This window comes from Protopterus annectens, chromosome 10.part0 (genome assembly GCF_019279795.1).
Source record: "Protopterus annectens isolate FY-2018-M chromosome 10.part0, PAN1.0, whole genome shotgun sequence".
Classification (NCBI taxonomy): Eukaryota; Metazoa; Chordata; order Ceratodontiformes; family Protopteridae; genus Protopterus; species Protopterus annectens.
Genome location: NC_056744.1, coordinates 1746979182 through 1746994355, shown reverse-complemented (window position 1 = coordinate 1746994355; position 15174 = coordinate 1746979182).

Sequence of the window (15174 nt, the reverse complement as noted above, 5' to 3'; positions counted from 1 at the left end):
AATAGTTCAGAATGGTCTTAATAAGAGATAAAGAAAGTTTATGTTTTCTTGGCAGAAGTTAATAGTTAAATCTCAATACTAAAATTAGAGAACCAGCATGCGAATCAACAAGCAAGGTATTGGCTGGTGAAAAAATAATAAAGGAGTTTGTGATGTAAAAAGATGCAGTGGAAAAAGGAGAGGGTATGCTTACTGACTGGAAGCCGGTTTTCCTGAGAGTTGCTGGATCTCTCAGGAAATCATAGAACAAAGATGCATATTTTATGGGTGGCAGGCAAAGCATTTAAAGAACAAAATATACACCATTCTTTACCTGTTTGTTTAGGCAGACGGACGTATAGCTAGAGTGTGGTGAAGGGACTACTGTTGTGGTTGCTGAGAACACTTGCTTTTTGCTCCTGAACTTAGTATTGAGGAGTGCCAAATTAGGGTAGTGGGACTGAGTGTCAGATGAACCCACTACATCTCTGTGCACAGAGATAATAATAGGAGCAACATACCTTTCGTTTTTACCGAAGAGGCTATCTAAACTTTTTGTCATGCTGAAACACCATGGGGGGCTTTAACCTCCCGCCGCACCTTTTCACTTATACATACTAACTTCACAGTCATGCAACTGCAAAGATAAATTAAATCTCTGACATTTTTAATCACTGCCAGCACTCTCTCCATAATTATACATGGAAAACAGTGACCAAAGAATTGCTGATTGAGAAAATGCACTCATTTATTTTACACTAGGTTAGGATCAGGGAAGCCTTTCACAAGTATGTGTTTTATTTTCTAGTCATACTTTGATTGGTTCATTGGTATAAAACTGAGTGGGCAATAACTAAAGCACATAAAGTCGCACTACAAAAGATGGGAGAATGGCACTGTTGGATGAAATAAGCCACTTCCGTGTGTTTACATAGCTTCCTGATATTATCAAAATAATTAAAGGAACTGAAAAAGTAAAACTCATTTATAAATGACAACATTCCAAGTTTATTTCTTGAATCTCTACATTTGGATATTTGTAAAGAAATGTTCAGAAAACAAATAATTTAAATGCATCACTCCTATAGATTATGTTCGATTTCATTCCCTGAGACTACATATTGCGGTCTCAGCTTTCATTCTGCACTGAACAGTTAAAATCATATCGTTATTCTTTTAGGTTTTGAGAATTCAGAATTTTAAGGGACTGTTCATTTTTCTGATTAATTTAAACAGTTTAGCCATGCTCCTACAATCAATCTACGTTGTGGCTGAATGTCCTTTTTCATATTACCTGGTGTCCCATGTGCCCCATTTAAGAAAGGGTAATATCTTACACTGTCCATAAAAAAGAAGCATGTAGAGGAAAGTCACATTTATTTAGAACGGTCTATTACCTGAAGACATTATACAGACAAAAGACTTATAGCAGTTGTCAAAATGTGATTTTTCTGTTTCTGGAAAATTCTGAGTTACCTTAGATATTTTTCTAGGTATCTTAGGTAGTCTTACTGTATGCTAGGAAATAAATGGCAACTAAATATGAAAATGTTAAGCCACTTAAAAAGTTACATCATTAATCCATAAACAGCCTGTTGTACATCTAGCATTTACCTTCTTTCTTGTGAGCAAAGTAATAAATCTAAGTCAGAAATTCATTTTATGAGATTTGTGTATCATAATTCTATGAGACTGACAATGTTGCAAAATTACTCATTATATATATATTTTTCACATACCCAAGTTTTCCATATTTACATAAGTACACTATAGCAATGTCATCCTTGAATAAAAATTAATGTAGGTGAGGCAATGAAAACAGGAACATAGTGAAACTGCTTCCATATATTCCTAGAGATTTTCTCAGAAACAAATATTGTGACATCTTTGCAACATTTTTATAGACTGAATAGAAACATTGTTGTGATATTTTAAAATACTGAATAGAAACATTACTTTCACTATGTAGAATTCCATAAACATCATCATTTCTGTGTAGTTTTGTTACTGTGTGTTATCCACCCTCCTAGCCATCATTTTTCATGTCTTTCTGTTTAATGTTACTTTAAGTGGTTGGTGAAATGCAGTTTGTTGTGAATAAAATATATATTTTTAGTACAGTTGTAATTTTGGATCTTGATCTTAGCTTTGCTGCTAAAGTACGATTGTTTATTCATGCATGTCAGGGTAAAATACCAACATACTGATTCAGTCCTAGGAAGGGAAACTTTTAAATTCAGATTATCTTTGACTCGGTGACTTGATATTAATCATATTGATCTGTGTGATGCTTTGTACTTGTTTTGTTGCAGTTTTGCAAATGCACTTTTCCAATGTTCATAAAAAAAAAATGTGTGGGCAGTGTACTCAGAACGCTTTGTTGACTTCTCAATAAAAACAATATGAGAGATGAATTAAAATGAAATATGTTCTGATGTTTTTTTATGCATTATTTATTTTTAGTATAACAAGTTAATAAAAAAAGTAGGTGGTGGGCACATAACTGAAGGAGACTGTGGTGAGAATGGTCAATGTGAAAAACAGAGTTAGAAATCCCTACAGGTATTAATATTTTTCTTGGCCTACAGGCTGAAGAAGAATTTGCTTATTTTCAAAATGCATTTAAAGAGACATGACAGTACATGCCTATGGTGGAGAAGCCTGAATAAGTATAGACAACTAAAAGGAAGGGAGTTACACAGTAAAACATTACAGCTTGAAGTTTTTGTAAATCAGGGATTGGATGTGACAAGTAGAACTGAAGAAAATAAATCATTCTTTCAGAGGATGTATTCCAGGACAATGAGATTATAAAGTAAGGAAAATAAAAATCCTGGCAGAATTCCAAATGTTCATTCAAACTAAAACAGCAACCCTAGAAATGGAGAATTCTAGGAATCATGTGAGTGCAGAGAAGGAGAAACTTAAGAATAAGAAAATCTTCATTTCTGTAATAACAGAAGAAGAAATAAATTGCATGGTCAGCGGTCTAAACCCATTTCTGTCAGTCTGCTACAAAAAAAACTCATGTAAGAGAAAACTATAGGAAACAAGTATTTGTAAGTAAGTAAAAAAAAACAACTAAAGGTAATTTTTGCTGTTGGGTAGCTGCGGTGGTGCAGCGGTTAGCATTGCCGCCTCACAGCAAGAGGTTCTTTGTTTCAATCTCGGCTGGGGTTCCTTCTGTGCAGAGTCTGCATGTCCTCCCTGTGGTCATGTGGGTTTCCTCCGGGTGCTCTGGTTTCCTCCCACATCCCAAAGACATACTGTAGGTGGATTGGATACTAAACTGGCCCTAGGCATGAGTGCGTGTATGTGTGTGCCTTCTGTAGAAGGGCACCGGACTGGCAACTCGACACCATAAAACTCCACTGCCAATCATGAGTGGAAGGTGATCCGCTGTGGTGACCCCTAGCCGGGAAAAGATGAAAGAAGAACAAAGGTAATTTTTGCTGTTAAACAACATTTGCAGTGAGACAGCAACCTAGAAAAAAAAGTGAAATGATAAAAAGACAAAAAATGTGAAAAGAAGGAAAAAAGAAAAGCGAAGGTAATATATACTGACATATGAGATAAATCCAATGAAAGAGGAATCTTAATCAAAAGAAAACAGGTTATGTACATCAGGTTTCTAATGGAAAAGGAACAACAGAAAGTCAGTACAGTAGAAATATCAAGTGAGACACTAAGTCATACTGGCATGTATGGCCTTTTATAGGATAGGACTAAGAAAATGATATCCCACTGCCTCTATTGATACAAAATGAGACAGTGCCTTCTACCTCATGGCAGACTGAGCCTGAGGAAATTCCCAAGTTGTATGACCTTCATGTAAGTCCGATAAACCTTCAAAGACACAACGGGAAGATGATATTTTGAGCACAGCAAAGGAAAACTTAAGCTAGACTTGTAGTTGAAGAAAATGAATAAACTGCTTCCATTTCCAACTAGTACCTAGTTACAAATGATGTATTTTACAGAGTAAAAATCTGGACAAAGCCCCCAAAATTGAGACAATTATATATATTGCTCTAATATACTTAAAAAGTTGCTACAATAAAAACTGAAACTCAAATATATTTTATTATTTTGTAAATTTGCCATAAAAATCACAAATTTTATGAGGAACAGACCAAAATATTATTAAAACATTGGGACATTCTGCAAAAATCTGGACAGTTGAGAGGTATGCAAAACCTCAGAGAAGTAAGCAGTATCATAAAAGCCATGCATAGTGGTGAAACCATCCGTTGTCATCCACATATAGAAACCTTATGCCAATGAACTTGCTCAGTGTTTTATATCTAGAGGATTTACAAATCCTAACCTGCTCCCTGATATTCTCTGAAAAAACATGGAGCTAGGATGAAAGCACTATACATACTTTGGTCTCCATGTGAAAATGAAAACCATGTATTCCTGTAGATTCCCTGTATGAAAAATACATATAAACTAATGTGTGTTCAATTTTCTGCTTTATATATAGTTCTTCAATAATTTCCTGGTCAGTAACACGATGGGATGTTACCCACTACTGGCAATGTTTTCACTGGTGCTGGACAGCTCTCTGCATATACAGGCAAGAAGTGATAGTACTGAGAGCTACTTAATTCTACTGTGTGACTGTGATCCAGAGCATGTTTATTATCTACTGCACTGATATTTTCAGCATGATTTGCAATTTTATACTTTAAGCACTTTGCTGTTAAGTTCTCATCCTTAGAACTATGAATCTCAACTATGCTCATCTTGTATACACATTTGCATGTTATTTTGGCCTTGTTTGCCACCCACCCTCAGTTGCATGTAATTACGCTCTTATTTGTGTATATTCTCTGTGTCATGGTTCTTCTTGCTCCATCATAGTGCAACTTAGGATTATAAATCTGAACCAGCCAGCATGTAGCAATTACCTGTGCAACTGCACACTACATATTGTGCATTTTCTCCACCTCCATCTCCACCTATATTTTGTACAATATGCAAAACAAATTATGTGGTATGTATTTTCAAATGCTATACTTAACTTTCTCTCAAAAGTTATTATATGGTTGTTATTAACATACACAATATTCTAATTAGGCTCTGACAGATACATGTTACTTTATCTGTCTTTCTTTCATTTTACTCATAAAACTCAGGTCTTACACACACAGAGCCAAATCATATAACAATAACTTACTGGCAACTTATTGATAATAATGCTACTTTTAGTAGTAATAATAATAATAACTTATAATTTGTTGATAAATTACTGTTACCAATTTTCTATTCATCTAAGTTGTGGGAAACTAAACCATATTCATATTCTCCAGCTGAAACAATGATCTGTTGTAATAATCTCTTCCAGTTCTTCAATGATTTTAACAATTTCCTGTAATTCACTTTTTCTTGTAATCTGTTCTTATAACATTTTCTTTGTTATAAATCAAAAGCATAAAAATTGGCAGAAACACCACAGCTTCACACAGTAAGAGTATTTATTTGTAAAAATGGACCAGATAAGGGCTTTCACGTTGTAAAACCAATGCTTCTTCAGATCACAAAAACACAAAGTCACAACTCAGTTTAAAAACAGTTAGATGTTCAATCAGCTATGTTAATTCTTCACTTCATTAAACCCGTTTCCTCCCTTTCAATACAGGTTTTAAAGAAACACAAGCATTCATATCAGAATGTTTATCAGAATATAGCCTCAAGATCCATTTAAGTTCTACTGTTTCAGTATAGTTAGTGAAATCCCCCCCCCCCCCAGTGACCCACATGAACTATTTGTAGTACTCTAAAAATAAACTCATGTCCAGCATTTTCTTTAATATGTTTAGCTAGTGCATTGTTCATATTGCAAGCCCTAATCTCATAAGAATGACTAAAAATTCTGTCTTTTAATCTCTTATTGGTTTTACCAACATAGAATCCTGTACAGGACTTGCATGTAGCTAAATAAATCACATTTGCTGTACTACAATCTGCATAGAATCTGGGACTAAAAATATATTTCATCCGTGGATGTTTCAACACTTGTTCCTGTGAAATATTTGTACAGGCTCTGCAATGCTTGCAACTGGATGTACCAAGTCTGTCAGATAGCAAGTTACTTGACTTAGTATTACAATTCCCTGTGCACAGTTGTCTTTTCAAGTTTAAACATTTTTTGTACATAAAGGAGGGATTGTTCCCAATTATTTCAGCTGTCTTATTATCACTTGTGAGTATTTCCCATTTTTTGTATACTGTTACAAACAGAGCCTACATCATTTGTATACTTCAGACCAAATCTGAGTTTACTGACAAAGCTCCTATCCTTATGGGCACTATTAGCACATCTGGAGAAGTATGGGGCAGCAATAGTTTTCTATCCTTGACCACCCTCTCTTTATGCTGTAACAGAAGTCCTTCTTATAGCCCCTTTTCAAAAAATATTGACTCAATGCATCAATGTTTTCATGAAATGCTTCCTCTTGTGTGCATAGCCTAGAGGCTGTCATGTATTGGCCTCTTACTACATTAGGATATATATGCCTGGGGTGCATACTATCAAAGGACAAGTAACTATTTTTCCAACATCCCTTTCAGAATAAATTGCTATCTATCTGACCCATTTGGTTAACCATTAATCGTACGTCCAAGAAATCTATCTTTTTCTGTGACATGGACATAGTAAACTTCAAAAATTCAGTAGTATGGTTAATATAGTGAAAAAAAACATACAGTTCTTCTTGGCCCCCTCCCCACAAGATAAAAACATTGCCCAGAAAATGACAGTAAATTCTAATGTGTGGTCTGTATATATTGTTATTGTGAAGCACAAACTGTTCCTCCGATGAGTTCATTACTGCATTTGCATATGAATTTGCACAGGGGGTGCCCATGGCCACCCCCCATTTTTGTGCATATAAGCAGTCACCATACAAAAAAAATTATTGTTTAGAACCAAATCCAGTAAGCAGCAAACCATATCAACATGACTGTTGTCAAAATTCCCTCTGTGTGTCAGCAGTTCTGTAATGGTATCAAGGCCATGCTCATTCAGGATGCACGTAAATAAATTCACTACAATAAGGGTCACACAAAACCCTGTTATATCACCACAACTCTCCAAAAACATGAAGAGGTCAGTTAACAATTGCTCAGTGTCCCTGAGTACAACAGACACTGAAGCCAGCATTGCCGTAAACTTACTTTCCACATATAAAGGACATAAATATAAAGGACATGTTTGTGTGACCGATCCTTCCCCTGACACAATCAAACCTAGGGGTGGTTTAGTCAAAGATTTATGAGCCTTGGGAATGCCCCTTATCAATGGTATCTTAGATTCAGTCACATACAAAAAAAATCAAACAAGTCACAGTCAATGGAAGTTTCCATAAATAATTCATATAAAGCACTATGTATATAATCCATAATAGCTCTTACCCTCTCCATGCTGATGTGTACATATGTTGTATCCTCATTCAGCATGACAAGCATACTCTAATTATAATCTTTGTGATTCATGACTACTATAGACCTTCCTTTATCAAAGGGTCTGAAGCTTATAGCCTGATTATTCTTTAAATCATTTAGGGCTCTGTGCTGTGATGCTGTTAAATTGCAATAACCCTTAGCCCTTTCTCCATGCATATTTATACTCACATAACTCAATTTCACATATTTTTATAAAAAGCTGTACATGTGGCCTCATTTGCCACCCACCCTCAGTCGCATGTAATTACGCTATTTGTGTATATTCTAGGTGTCATGGTTCTTCGTGTTCCATCATAGTGCAACTTAGTATTATAAATCTGAACCAGCCAGCATGTAGCAATTACCTGTGCAACTGCACACTGCATATTATGCATCTTCACTATAAATCTCCACCTAGATCTTGTACAATATGCAAAACAAATTATGTGGTATGTATTTTCTAATGCTATACTTATCTTTCTCTGAAAAGTTATTATATGGTTACTCTTAACATACACAATATTCTAATTAGGCTCTGACAGATACATGTTACTTTAGTTGCCTTTCTTTCATTTTACTCCTAAAACTCAGGTCTCACACACACAGAGCAAACCATGTAACAATAACTTACTGGCAACTTATTGATAATAATGCTACTATTAGTAATAATAATAATAATAATAACTTATAATTTGTTGATAAATTACTGTTACCCATTTTCTATTCATCTAAGTTGTTGGAAACTAAACCATATTCATATTCTCTAGCTGAAACAATGATCTGTTGTAATAATCTCTTCCAGTTCTTTAATGATTTTAACAATTTCCTGTAATTCACTGTTTCTGTAATCTGTTCTTATAATATTTTCTTCGTTATAAATCAGTTATCTTCCTTATCCTCAGTATCTGTAATGTCATTTGAATATTATTATCTACATTCTAGGATGGTAGGCACAGAATCTTATTTTTATAACATACTTTGCTGTATAATTAGGCTCAGTAATTTGTCTTTTTTATATAGCAGCAATATTGAGTTGCATAAAAACCGTATACTACAAATGTCATCAATCTGGTATTATATAAAAAACCCTTCATAATACATGTGACTGTTTAAATGAATTTGCTCTTACATTCATGCTTCATTCATTGCCTTCCATTTTATTTCAGATTTTATGGAAGAATTAAAATTATGAGCATGCTCCTTTGCAAAAACCTAAATGAAGTACTTCCTAAAAATTGTTTGATAGTGTGGTGGGGAAGGAGAAAGTGCTGACTACAACCTAAGTGACTTACGTAAACCAGGTTCTATTAGAGGCTGGGACACCTGGCAGAGCTGCAGAGGAGGCTGGGCCACTGCTTGGTGATACCATCTACTCAGGTATGCAGTACCATGCACCTGTGTGGTGAAGGCACTGCAGGCCTACACAATGACTAGGGCCCCCCCCCAACATTCAGGGATACAGTCAGACCATACCGATATTTTAATTTATGTGATATCAGCAAAGTTGTAACTTTCTGATAAGTTACTGTTATCCATTTTTTATTCATCTGATGGTGCCTTCTGGAGAGCACTCAATCTGATATATTTTAATACACAAACTTGAAAATGACCTTCCTTTTCTTGTTATGACAGAATACAGACTGCAGAGAATAAAATCTGCAGATTTATTCTGTTAGCAGAGCCGCAGATGCCGCTTTCAATTTGCTAAGAAAATTTCAAATGGCTTTCATTGCCTCATTGAGCAACTTTTGTTCTAAGTGCTTTAATTTAAATCTGCTAAAACACTGTCACAGACCCCCATATAACAGTGAAATTACCTTTCCAAGACAACGCTTATGTACTCAGTATGCAGGACAACAATTTCTATCTAGTACACCCTCTGTGCTGTAGTTGCGGCAGCTTTCTCTACACTGGGACCATGAACCAGCTACCGACAGACATCAAAAATGTAGAAACCATTAAAAGATTTAAAAATGCACTTAAAGAGCATCTCTTTACTGAATCTACCATAACTGCCACCACAACAATGGTTAGGTAGCTTACCATTCCATATCTATAAAATAATTAAAAATTAAATTAATTTTATTTAATAAACTATTCATCCACTTAAATTGTCATCTTATATGCAAATATTTCACATGCACATAGGAGTTTATGAATTATATGTATGATTGTGCTGTATTTTATGCATATCTTAGATGTTGTATATATGTATATATGTGGATATTTATACATATATATATATATATATATATATATATATATATATATATATTTTTTTTTTCTTTCTCATTGCATTCTGGATCTTTTTTTATTTTTTGTCTGCATTCATTTTATTTTCTACATTTTGCCATGCACTCATTTCTTATATAAAATTGTCAATTGAAAGACCATGATGTGTTTTTTGTTCTTTGAGCCATCAAGTCATTGCTGAAAAAGGTCAATAGACCAATACACTTACCCTCTAAACAAATAGTCAATAAAATAAGTAAAAGCTAGGAAAATAAAAGTGATATGTTCATTTTGGGGGAGGCTTAATAGCTGACATACAGGCAACACATAAAAATAAAATGCTTTTACAATCAACAGTGTCCCTCAGAGAGTGAAACAACATTTGCCTTAATAATGTGGTTAAGGTGCCATTAATTTAGTTGCTCTTTGATATGCATTCATGAATCCATACTGCATTTTCTTGCTTCATGTCTTGATCTGTACAACATGTATGACAAATATTAGAGGATCAGAAGGAGATGGTTTGAAATAAGTGTACAAATGTTAGGCATTCATTCATAATTAGCTTGCTATGTTTAGGCTCTTAAAATATGTTAAGAATATTACATCACTGACCAGAATGTTCAGTGTGTAACTTTGCCTTCTGTACCTGCCACTCCATTAATATAGCAGTCATATAGGTTCATAGTTGTGTACTAGGCTAATGGCCCTGGAGCCTTTACAAGCCTAGCGCATAGGATTACCCTGGCATCATGCCACCCGACCTTAGTTCCCAGTGCCTCTGTCAAGTAGAGCTGCTGGAGTGATCGCCAGGGTGAATTTTCTATTTCCCATCAACTCATCAAGATTTCTCTTGAAGAGGGCCAGCGAGGTGCTCTGTTTGACATGTATGGGAAGTCTATTCCAGAGCACGGGCAGTCTCTGGGATATGAACCTGCCCCTCCAGCACTTCTGTTTATTGTGGTAATGAGGTTGAGGTCTCTGGAGCATATGGTGTGGAGTGATTGGGATTTCTTTAGCTGTAGCATTTCTAACAGAGCTGGGTCAGACATGGCTTTGTAAGTCAAGCAGAGAACGCCTCTAAGAAGGTGATATGAGACAGAGAATAGTTGGAGTTTTTTGAGTCTGTCCATATAGGACAAGTGTTTAAGGCCTAGACTCCTCTTTGTGAGATACATTTGTGGCCTCTCCAGTTGTTTTAGGTGTTTAGTGAGGTACATGCCAAATGGGGCATTGTACTCAATGATTGGCCTAATGAGGGAAGAGTAGAGGGAGACAAGGACCTCTTTCTTTCTGGATGCAAAATCATTAGTGATTAGATGTGCCACATAGAAGGATTTTCTGACCACAGTGGCAATGTGGTGGTTGAAAGAGAAGTTGCTGTCAACCTGTGTTCCCAGATCTCTTCTAATGCCTTCTGTGTTCTACCATCAATGTGGTAATTCATGGGAATCAGGTTTTTCCTAAAGGGGATGACGACACATTTTTTGCCATTGAGCTTAAGGCCATGGTTCTGACACCAGTCATTGGTTTCAGTGAGGCCTTTCTGTAGGATGTCAACATTACTTGGGGAATTAATAATAGCTCCCAGCTTGCAAGTGTCTGCAAACCTTGCCAGCCAGAGTCCCTTCATGTTGGCCTGGACTTCAGAGAAGTATATATCAAACAGGAGAGGACCCAGGACTGAACCCTGCGGGACTCCACTTGTGACTGGTCAGCAGTCTGACTTGCAGTCAGCTACTTTCACACTGTGGCTTCTATCTGTGAGCCAATTTGCAACCCACCTAGTGATATAGGGGTGGATGCCTAGCTTACTGAGTTTTTCTATAATTCCTGAGTGGGGAATGATATCAAAGGCCTTGGCCAGATCAAAGTAGGCTGTGTGAACCACCTTGCCTTCACCCACCGCTGTGGTGACTGACTCAAAGAAGTCGACCAAGTTGAGCAGGCATGATCTACCCTTCACAAAACCAAACTGTGTGGGATCCAGAGTTTGAAGATTCCCTATATCCTTATTTATTAGGTCCATGATGATGCATTCTATAGCTTTGTGTATCAGACTCATCAAGCTAATGGGGCGATAGTTCCAGGGTCTGTAGTCACTCCTCCTTTGTGAAGAGGGATGACTGTTGCACTGCGCTATTCAGTAGGCACAAAGCCTGAAGTGAGGCTGTGATTGAACAGAGCACACAGGTGAGGTGCCAGTTCACTCTGTAGTTCATGCAGAACACAGCCAGGGATATTGTCAGGTCCCATAGAAGCTATATTCCTGGCTTTGGACAGCGCTGTTTTAACCTGTGCAGCAGTAATACTGCGTGTCTGACAATTTATTGTTAATGTTATAGGTCCTTTGGGAGGGATGAGAGGGGTAAAGTTGGCACTGAATCTGTCATCCAGTATATTGGCAATATCTGTTGGCTCGGTATAGGAAGTACCATTGTGCAGTAGCTCAGAGCAAATATGGGTATTGCCATGGAGATTCTTTACATAACTATAGAAGGCCTTGTGGTTGTCTTTACAATCTGCTACAATTCTGTTTTCATAGCTAGCTTTAGAGGATTTGATGAGGGATCTCAGCTATTTGTTGACGCTGATAAGGGAGTTTTTCCAGTCTTGGGACTTCACCTTCTTCTGCATCAGTTTCTTCCTTCTGTTGTAGAGTTTGTTTATGGTAGGGGACTTTCTATTTTTGGAGGAGAGCGTCTTGGTTCGATTGGGTATGGTGAGATCCATGCATTTGTGTACGTGTTCATACAGTGCATTGGTGTATGATTCGGTGGTCATGCAACTATTCTCCATTTGCATGGGTGCCAGGAAGTTAGCCACCTCTGTTTTTAGGAGCCCAAAGTTAGCTTTGGAGAAGTTTTTCATGGTAGTTACCTTTGCGGGGGGGGGGGGGGGTGGATTTCCAAGGTGATTAGTTTGTGGTCAGATCTAATCAAGCAACTGTCAACCATGTTAGTAATGACCAGGTCAATGATGTTTTCACCTCTAGTGGGGGTAAGAACAAGCTGGTCCAGGGCATTGGAATTAATGAATTCCAGGAAACATTGGGCAAGTGTATTGGTACATGAGTAGTTTTCTCAGTTAATGGAGAGGTAGTTGAAGTTGCCCCTGTGTTAGGTTGGGCCTTAATATTCCCCAGGGTCTTGGGACATGGTTGGGAACCTATAGCAGGTTATGACCTGAATTGCTGTCTTACCCAATGTTAGCTGCACCTGAAGTATATCTCATGCATTATGTTGGGCTACCAGTCTGGAAGTGTGCGCATCCTTTATGAATATGGAAACACCACCACCTTTGGAGCTTCTGTCCAAGTTCTGGAGCTGAAAGGTGTGGAATGAGTTATAGCCTTGTAGTGCAGGGGTGCTTTCTGCTGCCTTGAACCAGGTCTCTGTTACAGCACAAATGTCGATGTTCTCCATTTTAAGGAGTGCTTCGAGCGAGTGCATTTTGAAATTTAAACTTCTAGCATTGAGCAGCATGACCCTCAGATCACATTTGTTTGTAGCTGTTACAGTGGTAATTTGGTCTTTTAAACACCACCTAAAAAGGCACTATAGTAGTGGCAAGAGCCTTGGCCAGTATACGGAAGCCCAGGGATGACAAATGCAGGCCATCTCTGACAAAGCATCGAGGTCTGTCAATCAAATCATCCCGGGCATACAGATAATGGATCCCCTTATGTCACCAGAAACTTAACCAACTGTTGAAATCAATCATTTTCTGCTTGTACTGTGGTATCATTCTGGGTGATGGTAGGATGTTGCTCAGGGCTAGGGTCATACCCGCCTGGGCAACATAATCCGAGAGCTCCTCCATGTCTCTTTTCATGTAGTCCAGGGAGGTATGTCTCATGTTATTCACACCCACATGTACAATGACAGAGTCATATCTGTACTTGTTGTTGAGGGACCTGAGTGCATGCATTATGTGGTGGATCCTGGCACCTGGCAGGCAGCTGACTGTTACTTTCTCCTTATTCAGCCTAGTGAGTGGGACATCAGTGTGCCTCACTATCGAGTCACCTATGACTAGCATGTTGGGCATGCTGTTTTGCCTTAGGGGCTTTGGTTGAGTGGCACACTGTTTAGGAGAGTTATGTGTCTCATGATTAGTGTTGTGTTGTGGTGGTCGAGTGTGTTTTTGCCTTGGAGGTCCCTGCTGTTTGGATACATTTTTATTAAGACCCTCCAAGAAGGTGGGTGTGTGGTTTGTGTTTTTATGTGAAGGAAGTGCTGGTGTTTGTTCTAGAGGGCTATGTGTTCCATGTGGTGCGGTGCAATTATTGACCTTCTCCTCTTGACCAGCTATTACGGTCTTGGCTGGAGAGTGCGTGGCTTTCAGTTTGGATATATAAGTGCATCTCTCACAAATCTGAGTGTTGGGAGATAAGAGGAGAGGGTTGTCTGTGTACATCAGGCAGTTGCTACATTGCCTCAGGATGCCCAAGTTCACCAGGTTAATAGGAGAAAGCACAGGGAACTGACCTTCAGACATGCCTGAATGGGTGGGCATTAATAATAAGTACTGGAGGTGTTTCCTTGTAGAATGTTTAGTGCTGGTAGCACTTTTGCATATTACAATAATTGTTACAAGAAGTCTGGTAAAGTGCTGGACTAATAAGCTAGTAAAACTTCAGTAGAGGAGAGAACTATCAGATCTAATGGAAAAGTTGAAGAGCAGACTTTGTCACCACTTAGTAGCTTACAAACAGTCCTGGATACAGCAAATCTGTATCTGGACAAAACTATAGCTATACAGGAAAGGTGGGAAACAAGTGCATACATGGGCTTTTAAACCAGAAAGTTGAAAGAGTTGGAAAGACTGCCCAAACAGCCAATAAACTACAATTTCTGGCCCAGAAACCACTACTTTTGGGGTAGATAGGCTACCTAGTGCTTAACACTCCCATTGACAAGCTAGAAGGTTTCCCTCTGACACAGAAAGGCTTGGGGGCTCAGAAGCTGACAAACACTCCTGGATACAGCAAATCTGTATCTGGACTAGATAAGTTATAGGAAAGGTGGGAAACAAGGTGAAATGCAGGATTTTAAATCAGAAAGTTGAAATAAATGGAAAAAAAACTGCCCAAACGGCCAATGAACTACAATTTCTGGGCCAGAACCACTCCTCTTGTGGTAGATAGGCTACTTAGTGCTTACCACTCCTACTGATAAGCTAGAAAGCTTCCCTCTGACACAAAAAGGCTTGGGGGGCTCAGAAGCTTACAAACACTCCTGAATGCAGCAAATCTGTATCTGGACTAAACTAGTTATAGGAATGGTGAGAAACAAGTGCAAATGTGGGTTTTAAATCAGAAAGTTGAAATAGATGGAAAAAACTGCCCAAATGACCAATGAACTACAATTTCTGGGCCAGAAACCACACTTGTGGTAGATAGGCTGCCTAGTGCTTACCACTCCCAATGATAAGCTAGAAGGCTTCCCTCCAACACAGAAAGGCTTGGTGGGCTAAGAAGCTTACAAATAGTCCTGGATACAGCAGTTCTGT